Consider the following 12,191-nt stretch of genomic DNA (forward strand, 5'->3'; position numbering starts at 1 on the left):
GGATCATGTTTACTCTTGGGCAGAACTACTGCACAGTTAAAGGCCTCAAGCATGGATGCATGGATGTAACTCTTTCTTGGAAGCGTTGCTCTATTTCTTCCTTCCATGTGGCTGAATTGGTAAACTGATTGAGGCTTGGCCTAAGGAATGACCAAATGTCTTTGTCTCTGGTCCCTTTCTCTCTGTTTACAAGTGTGTGAGCACTTTCACTGCTCCCTCGGCAGCTGGTGGCCGGTGGCTTGCCTTGGGCACATGGACTGTGAATCCCATACTCCATTCCGCTTTACCAGACAAGTTATGCCTTAAGGATTACAGGCTTGAGATCAGCTAATATGTAAAATAAAATGGATACAGTGGTTTTAGTTTTTAAGAAAAACTACTTGGAATAGAAGTCGGAACCTCAAGAAAATGCTCGTGATAAAAGATGGTTGCTATATTGCTCGGTGTAACAGAAGGAAGCAAGGGGCTGGAGGCTGTGAGGTGGAAGAATCAAAAGGAACCACCTCTGTAGGACGGGCACGGAGAGAGACAAGAAACCCCCACGGGGATTTGCTGGCTGTGTGCTGTGGATGTATCTCGTCAACCTCCTGTTTTTTTCTCTTCTTTGAAATATTCAGAAAACCTTACATTGTTCACTAAGGATTTGTATGAGTAGGTTCTGGATGGGACTCAAAGAGGAAGAAATGATAGGTGATGGTTTGTAGTCTGTCACTTGCAAGTTCAGAAACCTAAGACTAACTAACTTAAGGAAGAGAGACAGGAAGAGAGAAGGAGAAAGTAAGTTGGCTTCTAAAACTGGAAAGTCCAGGGATGAATTTTTATTTTGACATAATGAGTAATATTGTTTTCTCTCTCACTTTCTTCCCTCTTGTCTCTTGTCTCTCTGCACCCTGCCCCACCTCTGTCTCTCTTTCCGTGTCTGCCTCTGCTTTCCTCTGTTGGCCTCACCCTTTCAGTTTCCACTAAAGGCAGGCTTTCTTCATGCACCTGGGAAGGCAGTCACTGGCAGCACCAGATTCAAAGCGTACACTTCAAGTATGTGCAGTTTATTGTTTGTCATATGTATATAATAGGTATAAAACATATATAATAGGTAAAATATACCACAGTAAAGCTGTATATTATATAGATGATAGATGGATAGATAGATGGACAGACTGATTGCTTACTACGTGGTAGGCACTGTTCCAAGAGCTGGAAATTTCAGCCGTGTCAAAGTCTCTATCCTCGTGGAACTTCCCTTCCTGCAGGAAAACATTATCTACCCCCACCTCCAAAAGTAAACAACTATGTAAATAATACAGGAATAGGCCACCAAACATTTTTCTTTATGGCTTTTCTCCTACAATGAAGAACAACATAAATGAAAACAGCAAAATTCAGTGTAGCAATGTGATACTCATTTTCCATAATGTCAGAAACACATTGCTATTTTAACTGTTAAGGTACACAAGTGAAAACTATTAACCAAAGATTAGGTGCGCCCTCCCTCAAAAAAACATAAAAATCTATTGATCTGAAATTTCTTCTGAATACCTTCTGGGATAAAGAGAAGTTCAGAATTGAAATCATAGACTTCAGAAATGATAAAAATGAGAACCGCCTGTGGAATGTAATCAAAATAACACCCTGAAGAGAACTCATTGCCTTACATTCATTTATTAGAACAGGCACAATGAACATAAAAGGTCTAAGCCACTGACCAAGAAGCTGGGAAATGAACAACATTAATTCAAGGAAAGTTTGAAGGAACAGATCGATAAAAATAAAAGCAGGAAATAATTTTAAAAAAAAAAGGGGAGAAAAGTAGACTGATCAACAATACCAAAAGCTGATTCTATGAAAAGAGCAGTGAAACAGACAAACTTATGAAAAGTTTTTAATTAAAAAAAAAAGTTGAGAGTGAGACAGAGAGGAAGAATGTGTCAAATGCTGGATTCAGACAGCCTAGCTGGCTTGCACAAGTTACTTAATCTCTTTAGGCTTAATTTCCTTATTCAGAAAATGAGGACAGTAATACAATGCTTATTTCATAAGGTTGTTGTGAGGGTTAAATTAGGTCATACGTAAGAGCTTAGCACAGCGCGTTACACATAATATGCATCCAGTAAACATTATCAATATGATTAATCGTGCCTGGTACCTGGCACATTATAGGTACTCCAAAAATGGTAGTTCCTCTGCTCCTTGCTGCCATGGTTTCACACATCAAATCATTTTCTATATTCATGTCTTATCACTAATTTATATTCTAAAATCAGATCAGCTCAGGGCAAAGGAGGTGAGCTGAGACGGTAGTTTGGAGGACAATGCCAAAAACATCAGCATTGTGCCTAAAAAAGTTTTGACATGTGATTACAGGCTGTGTGTGTGAACAGAAGAGAACCACACAGCTCAGTAGTGTTGGCTTCCTGACGTGTTCCCCAAAACATAATTCTCCATCTGGGACGGATGCAGTCAGGGAGCCCTGTATCCTCTGATGTGAGCTGGAAAGAGTAGCCCTGGCATCAGAACAGTCATCTTCGAGTCCCAAGTACTGGGAACAAAACAGGGGACTAGTGGGCTTTCTCAGGATTGTCTGTCTGGGGCAGGAATTTCTCTGAACTTTTAGGGAGACGTGGGAGACATGTTTGAGCCATGAGTTAGTTTGAATGGCCCCACTATGGAAAGGAAAGGGAAGGAGGATATGAGGCCACAGGAACCAGGAAGACTGGTTAAACTGGGACTCGATATTCTGATGAATTTAGTAAGCGGAAGTGCTCAGTCACGGAGATCACAAGGGGTTCAGGGTTTGTGAAATACGAAAAGGGCATTGAAGCCCAGAGCTGAGCCAGAGAAGAGCTACCAGGAAATCCTAATCAGAGGGAAGACGAAATCCTGTTGAAAGAGACTGGAATTAGAAGTGAGTTGAGGTTGGAAGGGAGTTTCAGCGATCATGGGGTACAGCCGCAGCCGGGAAGAATTCTGTCTCAAATTCCTGGTTTCTTGATGATGTATTTCCTGCTTATTTTGCAGCCTCGTTGTAAACCACTGACTAATAATTGATTCCTAATTTGCCTAAAGTCTCACTCTTCACTTCTCCTTCAACATGGTGCTTGGGAAGTGCTCTGGGAATAGGAGATATAGCCATTTGTGTGGTGATGTTGGGACAAGGGTTCAGGACATGCTCCATGCACCTGGCTGGTAGGTCCAGGGAGCAGGACCAGAACTTTTCCACAGACCTCTCTCCTTTTAATTTTAGGAACCCTAAAGGTGGACTTACTCCAACCCATTACATGGGCAATTTCATTTCAATGTACAAAAATAGAAAATGGGTGAAGGGTGTCAGTTGCACAGTGATGGATGGTAAGTAGGCCTTTGATGGTGATCACTTTATAGTGGATACAGGTTATACATATAATAACAGTGGGGTACACCTGAAACTTACATAATGTAATGTACCAATTTTACTTCAACTTTTTTTAAAGAAAGCTTAAAAAAACAAATTTCATTTTGGTCCTCATTTCACTGTGATACATTTGAGATCGTCCATCTATATCGAGCTCTATCGAGCTCTGGAAACATTACACCAGGCCCTGCAAAATGAGATGATGAATTAGTTTCCAGGTTTTCTGTAGTGACTTGGATCTGAGATGCCAAACGCTAGCTATGAACTAGCACGCTAGATAAGAATCTTAGAAGGGAAGAGGATTAGCTAGACTCTGGTACTAAATAATAAAATCTCAACAAAGTTTCTCCTAGCTGGGGTCTTAAACTCTCTCACTGATCTGTGCCTTGTATTTTTACCAATGGGGGTGGCAATCCTGACCCAAAGCAGACCTGAGATCCTGAGATCCTGACTTTTGAACGGCTTGACAGGGAGACAGCCCCAGCCGTTCCTCCTGGTTGCCGATTTGCTATGGTATCATCTCCAGATCCACACCGGCTCAGGCGGGAGAGGTAATGTCACTTTTGAGTTCCTGCTGTTGCAGAGAAGCCTTAGGAAGGCCTTGTCTGACCCCTGGCCAGACTTCAGAACAGTCTGTCCCCTAAAAGGCAGTTGGAGTGAAGAGCCAGTTGTGAAGGAAGGCTGCAAATGACCAGGCCCACTTGAGAAGCTGGAAGAACACTCCCAGCTGAAGGTACGAGGGCCATCACCTCACTGGAGACTCTGAGGGCAGAGCAGGGAGAAGACACCAAGGCTGTCATATGGCCCTGGAATCGAGGGCCTGCTGTACTTGTACTGGGGTCAGGGCCGCATCCCTGTCTGTAAGGGGAGGTGAGTCCTACTGTCAGTCAGCAGGTGAAGGGGTGGATCTATTGGACTGAAAAACGAACCTACAGATAACCTGGCTTAGAGTTGCAACACTTCCACGCTGGCTGCCAGGAGCAAGCTGTGCCTCCTTCAGAGCTCTGACTCAAAAACCTTGCTCTCAGTTTCCCTAACTGCAGCTGAGATAAGTTAAATCCTGCTTGAAGACTGCATTGATGTTAAGAGAGGACAAGAGAGGAATGACCGTAGAGATTGTAAGTAGTTGCTTAATCTCTCCTTTCTGCTCTCCATCCCCAAACCACCTCTCAAATTCACGCTTGCTTTGTCTCTCATCTGGACTCTTCCAGCCACTTCTCAACTTGTTTGCCTACGTCCCCTGCAAGCCGTCCTCCAGACCCTAGCTGATCTCTGTTTAAAATTCATCAATGCCCTCAAGGAACTGTGTTTCTAGACTCATCTCCAGTCTGTCTCCTCACATGTCCTCATGGCATTTCCCCACTTAATGAGGTCCGGGAGAATAAGGTTATCTCCCACACTGATTTTGCCAGAGCAACTATGCTAACACAGGGCACACAGCACATGGGTCATAGGTATTTGCTGATTCTATTTCCTTTGTCCACTGTCATAGTCAGCATGGCCCTGGGTCCCTGTGCTGATAGCCTGCCTGGCAGAACTGGCCGCGCAAAGGGAAATTAAAGGAAGAAAGGCCCTTTTTCGATTTTACTCTGGAGGCCTAGAATTTTAACACCTTTTTGTTTTAAGAATATGCAATTCCTTGGGAGAATTAAATGTGCCAAAGAAATTAAAATTTTTTAAATGTAGGCTAAAGGGTGACTACTTAGTATTTTTACCACTAAGTGAAAATTGGCCAGTTTCGTTTTCTTGGTGACTGGAAAATGTCTCTCTAATAAAACTCATGTTTTTCTCAGTGTTTTCCACAACAGGATGGTTGTATCCCACTGGGCTAGAGAGTATTGTTAATTGTAACAATAAGATACACAAAGAAAAAAATGTCAGAATTTTTCAGATCAGGAAATGCTTAAATGTTTCCAACAAATGTTTATCAGGAAATGTTATTCCAGAATCAAAATATTTCCTGTCTGATGATTATGCCATGGAGAAAAATCATGTGATGCCAGTTATGGGGTCTTTTTTTTTTTTTTTCATTTAAGACAGGGAATACTTTATTCAGATCCATAAGAGAAATGGATACCTTGGACCTGTAACAAAGCGTTGTGTTTTAAAGCATAGGTCAGTAATTGTGTATGAGAGTATACACTGCTACATACAAATTAACTGATCAGACCACAACTTTTCTATGTTTAAAACAGAATAAGCTTCCCTGTAAAAGCAGCACCTTTGTGAAATTTTAACTTGAGTATTCCTCTCCTTCTTTCTCTCCCTCTCCTTCAGCAGAATCTACACCAACCTCCTCATAATCCTTCTCAAGGGCAGCCATGTCCTCACGGGCCTCAGAAAACTCTCCTTCCTCCACGCCCTCGCCCACGTACCAGTGAACAAAGGCACACTTGGCACACATCAGGTCAGACTTGTGGTCCAGCCGAGCCCAGGCCTCGGCAGTGGTTGTGGTGTTCCTCAGCATGCATGCAGCTCACTGTACTTTGGCCAGGTCTCCACCAGGTACCACCAGGTGGGAGGCTGGTAATTAATGCCAACTTTGAAGCCAGTGGGGTACCAGTCCACAAACTGGATGGTACGCTTGGTCTTGATGGTGGCAGTGGCAGCATTGACATCTTTGGGGACCACGTCACCACGGTACAACAGGCAGCAAGCCATGTATTTACCATGGCGAGGGTCACATTTCACCATCTGGTTGGCTGGCTCAAAGCAAGCGTTGGTGATCTCTGCTACAGAAAGCTGTTCATGGTAGGCTTTCTCAGCAGAGATGACAGGGGCATATGTACAGAGGGAAGTGGATGCGAGGATAGGGCACCAGGTTGGTCTGGAATTCTGTCAGATTGACATTCAGGGCTCCATCAAACCTCAGGGAAGCAGTGATGGAGGATACAATTTGACCTAGCAACCTATTCAGGTTTGTGTAGGTTGGGCGCTCAATATCGAGGTTTCCTTGACAGATGTCATAGATGGCCTCATTGTCTACTATGAAAGCACAATCAGAGAGCTCCAGGGTGGTGTGGGTGGAGAGGATGGAGTTGTAGGGCTCAACTACAGCTGTGGAAACCTGGGGGGGCTGGGTAAATGGAGAACTCCAGCTTGGACTTCTTCCCATGATTGACAGAGAGACGTTCCATCAGCAGGGAGGTGAACCCAGAGCCAGTTCCCCCACAAAAGCTGTGGAAAACCAAGAACCCCTGAAGACCTGTGCACTGGTCAGCCAGTTTCCGAATTTGGTCCAAGATGAGGTCAATGATCTCCTTGCCAATGGTGTAGTGACTGCGGGCATAGTTACTGGCAGCATCTTCTTTGCCTGTGATGAGCTGCTCAGGGTGGAAGAGCTGGCAGTAGGTGCCAGTGCGAACTTCATCAATGACTGTGGGTTCCAGGTCTACGAACACTGCCCTAGGCACATGCTTGCCAGTGCCTGTCTCACTGAAGAAGGTGTTGAAGGAGTCGTCTCCTCCCCCAGTGGTCTTGTCACTTGGCATCTGGTCATCGGGCTGGATGCCGTGTTCCAGGCAGTAGAGCTCCCAGCAGGCATTGCTGATCTGGACACCAGCCTGGCCAACATGGATGGAGATGCACTCACACATAGTTGCTGTTTTGCGGCTACTGAGGAGATGGCAGAGAGGAGGAGGAGAGGCTGTTGCTTCTTACAGCACGACTCTTAAGCAGATGTAAGAGAACCTCAGTTATGGGGTCTTATAAAAAAAGTTTTATGATGTGATGTATTTATTGGGGGAAGAAAATCCAATATAAGTAACATGAGATAAATGAGAATTGCCCAGAATCATACTTTTAGAAAAACCTTATTATTCACATTAAAATTTAAACCTTTTAGAAAAATATAAAGAATAAAGTAGAAACTCACCAATATCTCACCACTCAGAGATGACCACTCTTAATATTTAAATGAACATAATTCCAGGCAGGTCTTGGTGTAAATATATGCATTTGTGTTCAGTTTTATGTCAATAGTCTTAATGATACATATCAGCAACATATCATAGATATCTTTCTGTGTCAGTAAGTCAGGAACGGCAGTACTAGTGCACATAATTGTGCGTGTGTATCACATGTATCCATTGGGATGTTCCAAGCTTCAGCAGCAGCTGTCCAAATATCAAATCCTCAAGTGACAGTGTAAAGGGAAGAAGAGGGCAGTTGGGTGGGCAGAGGGGTCTTTCTTCAACATGACCTTCCTCCTAAGTGTCTACCGCGAGGACCAGTCACCTGCCCACCCCAGACACTGCCAATGAGAATGAATTGATAAGGCAAGCCGTGATTTCTTCTCCGGGACTGATTACATTGCTACCTAAACAAAAACAGGGTTCTATGAGCAAGAAAAAGGGATGAAACACATGAAGCAAGTTTAAATCCATAAATTCACAATGATAACAACAAACAAACTCATTTGGTCCCTGTTGGAGAATGTTAGTTAAACAACTTATTATTTTTACAAACTGGCAAATTAAGAGAAAGAATTAAATGCTCATCCTGCTCTTTGTATCTCACTGGGAAAGCCAAATCATCAAGGAAAGTAGTTTCCCTTTGTCAAAGTATTTCAGCTAATAAATGGAGGAGAAATGATGGGATCAAGATATTACCATTTATAACACCAGATACTAATCTACTTCAGTGGACTAAATGCAGTGTTGTATGTACAGGCATTGAGCATCAACAACTACTGACATCACAGAAAGAAACAGCCCAACATTCTATGCCTTCTGATGGAAGGATACAACACCATCTGAGAAGTCATCTCGCCAAAAAAGAATCTGAATGTAACCAAGACTCAAGGTTACCATTTACAGGAAGTATGAAGAGCACATTCAGGAAAATCCAGATTTTGGAAAATTTAAGAGGACAAATAACCTGGTTTCTTTAACAAATAAATTTCAAGGAAACAAAAGGAACTGAAGAGGATTAAAAGATTAAAAGGATTAAAAGAGACTTAAAAGACATATCAACCAATTGCAGTGTGTAGACTTTATTTGAATCCCAAGTCACGCAAACTGTTAAAAAATATATAATACTTGGGAGGTAATTAAAAATTTGAACTCTGAAAGGATGTCTCACAATCAAAGAATTAGTGTTAGTCTTTCAAAATAGGATAATTTTTATTTTTTTACAAAAGAGTTCTTATCTTTTAGAAAATCCACTGAAATATTTACAGGTGAAATGGTAAGATGCTTCAAAATAGTGTGGTGGTGGAGAGATGAATTGAGAAAACAACTTTGGCTGTGAACTGCTAATTGACGAAGCTGAACAATGAGTACATGGGTGCTTATTAATCATTATGTCTATTTTTGTATATGTTTTAAAATTTTCCTAATAAAAAGTAGAAGAAAGGAAGGAAGAAAGGGAGTGAGGGTGGCTTTTAGGCAGGCAACCAACAGTATTTGCCACACTTTAATTTATCTAATTAGTTTGCCATAGAATATATAGGCTGTTTCCCATTTTTCCTAATTATAAAAATGCTGTGATCTATATCCTTCTACATACATCTTTTCATATTAATAGATTCCGAAAGGCAGATTTATTGAGTCAAAAGACAAATTTAATACGTTAAGTCAAACTGTCTTTAACAGGGCTCTAGTGAACTACACTTTCGAATGGATTTTTAAATTATTTCAATAAAATCATTGATTTTTTTTTTATTAGAATAGCATTAGACTTATAAATTAATTTTAGGAAAATTGACATCCTGACGTTGTTGAATCTTCCTGTCTAAAAACAGCATGCTTCTCCATTTTGCCTTCCTTAGTCTTAGTAGGTTTTCTTACTGATTTTTGTGTATTGACTTTGTAACTGGCCACATGGCTAAACTCTATTATTTCTAAAAGTTTTTCAGTTTATTTTCTTGGGTTTTCAAGGTGGCATTTGACAAAAAGATGGAGAAAAACTTAAATCCTGCTCTTGACCTGCTTTTCTTTAAAGTCCCCAAGAAAAGTACATGCACATACACACACAAAACCAAAGCAAGGCAAATGATCACTGTTGTTATCTGGTGACTTCCCTGGGCTCTAATGTTGAACTCAAGCAGATTAGGCTACACTGTGGTGCTATATATGCTTACATGACTTAGAACCAAAGCAGGCCATGAATCCTGTCCTCAGTCTTGGCTCTGGCCCCTGCAATGCAGGATAAGGACAAGCCAGAGCACTTGGTCAGGAGAAGTCTGTATTAGAGCAAAAAAGCTTTTGCTCCAATACTTGCGGCAATTGGATTATCACTGAGCTTGCCTTGCCTTTCAGGCACAGGAATGAAAAGCCGCAGATGGAGTTCATATGTTGGTTGCCTCCCAGGAGGGGGCTCTGACATGTTTTCCCTCAGGCCTTTCAAAAAAGGAGTCACAAGAGCCACTCCCAGTGCCTCCCACTGGACAGAATGACACAATAACAGCTCCATTCTCTGGGGGCAGGTACCCACAAAGTCCCTTTGAACTTGACCAGTCCAAAAAGTTGAATGGAAGAGGGGGTAGGGAATAGGGGCTGTGAGCATCCCTTGGCCAATGAATCTAACTGGATCATCTATAAATAATGATAAATTTCCTGCATCCTTTTCAGTCTTCATATTCCTTACTTTACTTTCTTACCTAATTGCATTAGCTGGTCCTTCCAGAATAGCATTAGAGCATTAATTAGAAATAAGAGGCACCATTGTTTTATTACTATATATAATGGACATGAATTTCACCATTAAACATGAAGCTAGCTTTCAGGGTGTGTATGTAGTTATTTACTAAAATTTCCTTTATCAAAAATGAATATTGATGATTGAATTTTATCAAACACGTTCTCAGCATCAATCAAAACATCGTTTCCCTTTGACCTATTATCATGGAGAAATGTATGAATCAGTCTTTTCTCAAAATCTTCTCAAATATGTCTTCTCTCTCTTTAAGCCCAGCTTGCTGTCATACTGAGTTCAAGGACTCCTGGGCTGATGCAGTAGAGCCTTAACGTGGTCCCCCTGGCTCCAGGCTCACCATCCTCCCCACTGCACAGTGGCCCCCTCAACACAAAGGGAATTACATAGTCCTCCTGCTTAAAATCCTTTGTTGGATCCTGTGACATGTCTTGTTGCTGTACTGCCAAGGCCTTTTATGATTTGGCCCATTACCTTTCTAACTGATTTGGAAAGAGGCCACACAGTCCAGTGGTAAGAGCTTGGCCTGGAATTGGAGATGGATTTGAGTCATAGCTCCGCCTCTTAACTAGTTATGTGACTCTAGGCAAGTGGCTGAAGTCTCCACTGCTTGAACTATAAGAAAGGGCCAGAATTATTTAAGTTGCAGGCTCTTGAAAGAATCAGTTGAGATAATGTACAATAAGAAGCCCAGCCCTAGAAAGCACTCAAGAAATCATTGCTACTTTAATCACCTGTCATTGCCCTAACTCCTCCATATCACCTTCATTCTAGTCTTGCTCAGCAACTTCTAATTCTCTAACACAACATACTCTTTCTTATTCTACTTCAGGTGTAGAATTCTAACACCCTAACACCCCCATCCCTAACTGTCATTCTCTTAGCAAACTCATAATCCTTAACCCTGAAGCTCTCTCTTTGGGGAAGCCTTCTTTGACCTCCTCCTGGTAGTCTGTGGTTCTGTCAGTGTTGCCAAAGTAACATGTATATGTATCCACTATGACTTTTATCACTTTGTATTCTTACGCCACGCTGGGATACACCATACTATATAGTGTGGTGAGGAGCAAATGTCAGTAAAGGTACAGTGTAACTGATGTCTCTCTAAAACACAGAGACCCCGGCATTGCTGCTTGGGTGCCTCCCATATCAGTGCAACCTGGGCACTTACTCTCTCCCACACAATTGGGGCCCCAGGAGAGTCACCTGTACTGACTCAGGAGTGGCAAAGGAGGAGGATACTACATGGTATCTGCAGAGTTATATACTAGAACACCCCATCCTCCAGCCTCCATGGGATTTAAGGAGAGCTAATATTCCCACAAGGTTGCCCTTTGATGCAGGGGTCAGAAAGCTGTTGTGGCCTGGCTATATTTTCAAAGCTATCACCTGCAGAAATATAGGTTATAATAGCAATGACATTATCTGCAGTAATATTTGAAAAGAAATTAAAAATGATGAGAACATAGACAAAAAAAAAAGAAGCATAAAAGAAAAATGCCTATCTGGTGTCAAGGCTATCACCTCTCTTCTGACCAAGGAATGCGTTGTGTTTAGTGGTCTTCTTGCTTCTCCTTCCCCTCCTCCCTGCCTTCTCCCTCCCCTTCCTCCACCTCTCCTCTTCCCTGGAACTGCTCCCCCCAGTCAGACTCCTTGCCCAAACCAGTCCTTTTCAACCTTCAGCTTCTAGTCAGTCAGCTTTCCCAAAATGTGGTCGGCTGATTCAACCCAAGTCTTTGCTTTATCTTAGCATTTGCAATATATTATCTTAAACATAGGAGAGGAAACTTAGAAATGTAATACAAATTACCAATTTCATAAAGCCTCGAGGAATTTAAGATCTAGAAAACAAATCTGCTTCCTCAGATTATACCCAATCAACAGTACACAGCGCATTCATTCATTCATTCATTCAATCCTTAACAGGGTAACCTTTGGATACATTTACCTGTGCTTAGTTTTTGCTGCTAGAGACTTGACAAGGAGGAAAGAAAGAAAAATTTCCTCCTCCCTGAAGGATAACTGGATTTTTCTGAATTCCTAAGAAAAAAGTTAAAAGTTAAGAGAAATTTTCTCTCTCTCTCTTTTTTAAATTGGGGCCTTGGTGTCTAGATATCTGGAAAGAATAAAGCAGTATGAAATCTTTCTG

At 41.9% G+C, this 12,191-nt stretch overlaps 1 pseudogene; it reads right to left on the minus strand.

Moving 5' to 3' along the window:
• Nucleotides 1-4,166: 4,166 nt before the first annotated feature.
• LOC141579758 (tubulin alpha-1A chain-like) lies at nt 4,167-9,658 on the minus strand (annotated as a pseudogene).
• Nucleotides 9,659-12,191: the final 2,533 nt, after the last annotated feature.

This window comes from Camelus bactrianus, chromosome 14 (assembly GCF_048773025.1).
Source record: "Camelus bactrianus isolate YW-2024 breed Bactrian camel chromosome 14, ASM4877302v1, whole genome shotgun sequence".
Lineage (NCBI taxonomy): Eukaryota > Metazoa > Chordata > Mammalia > Artiodactyla > Camelidae > Camelus > Camelus bactrianus.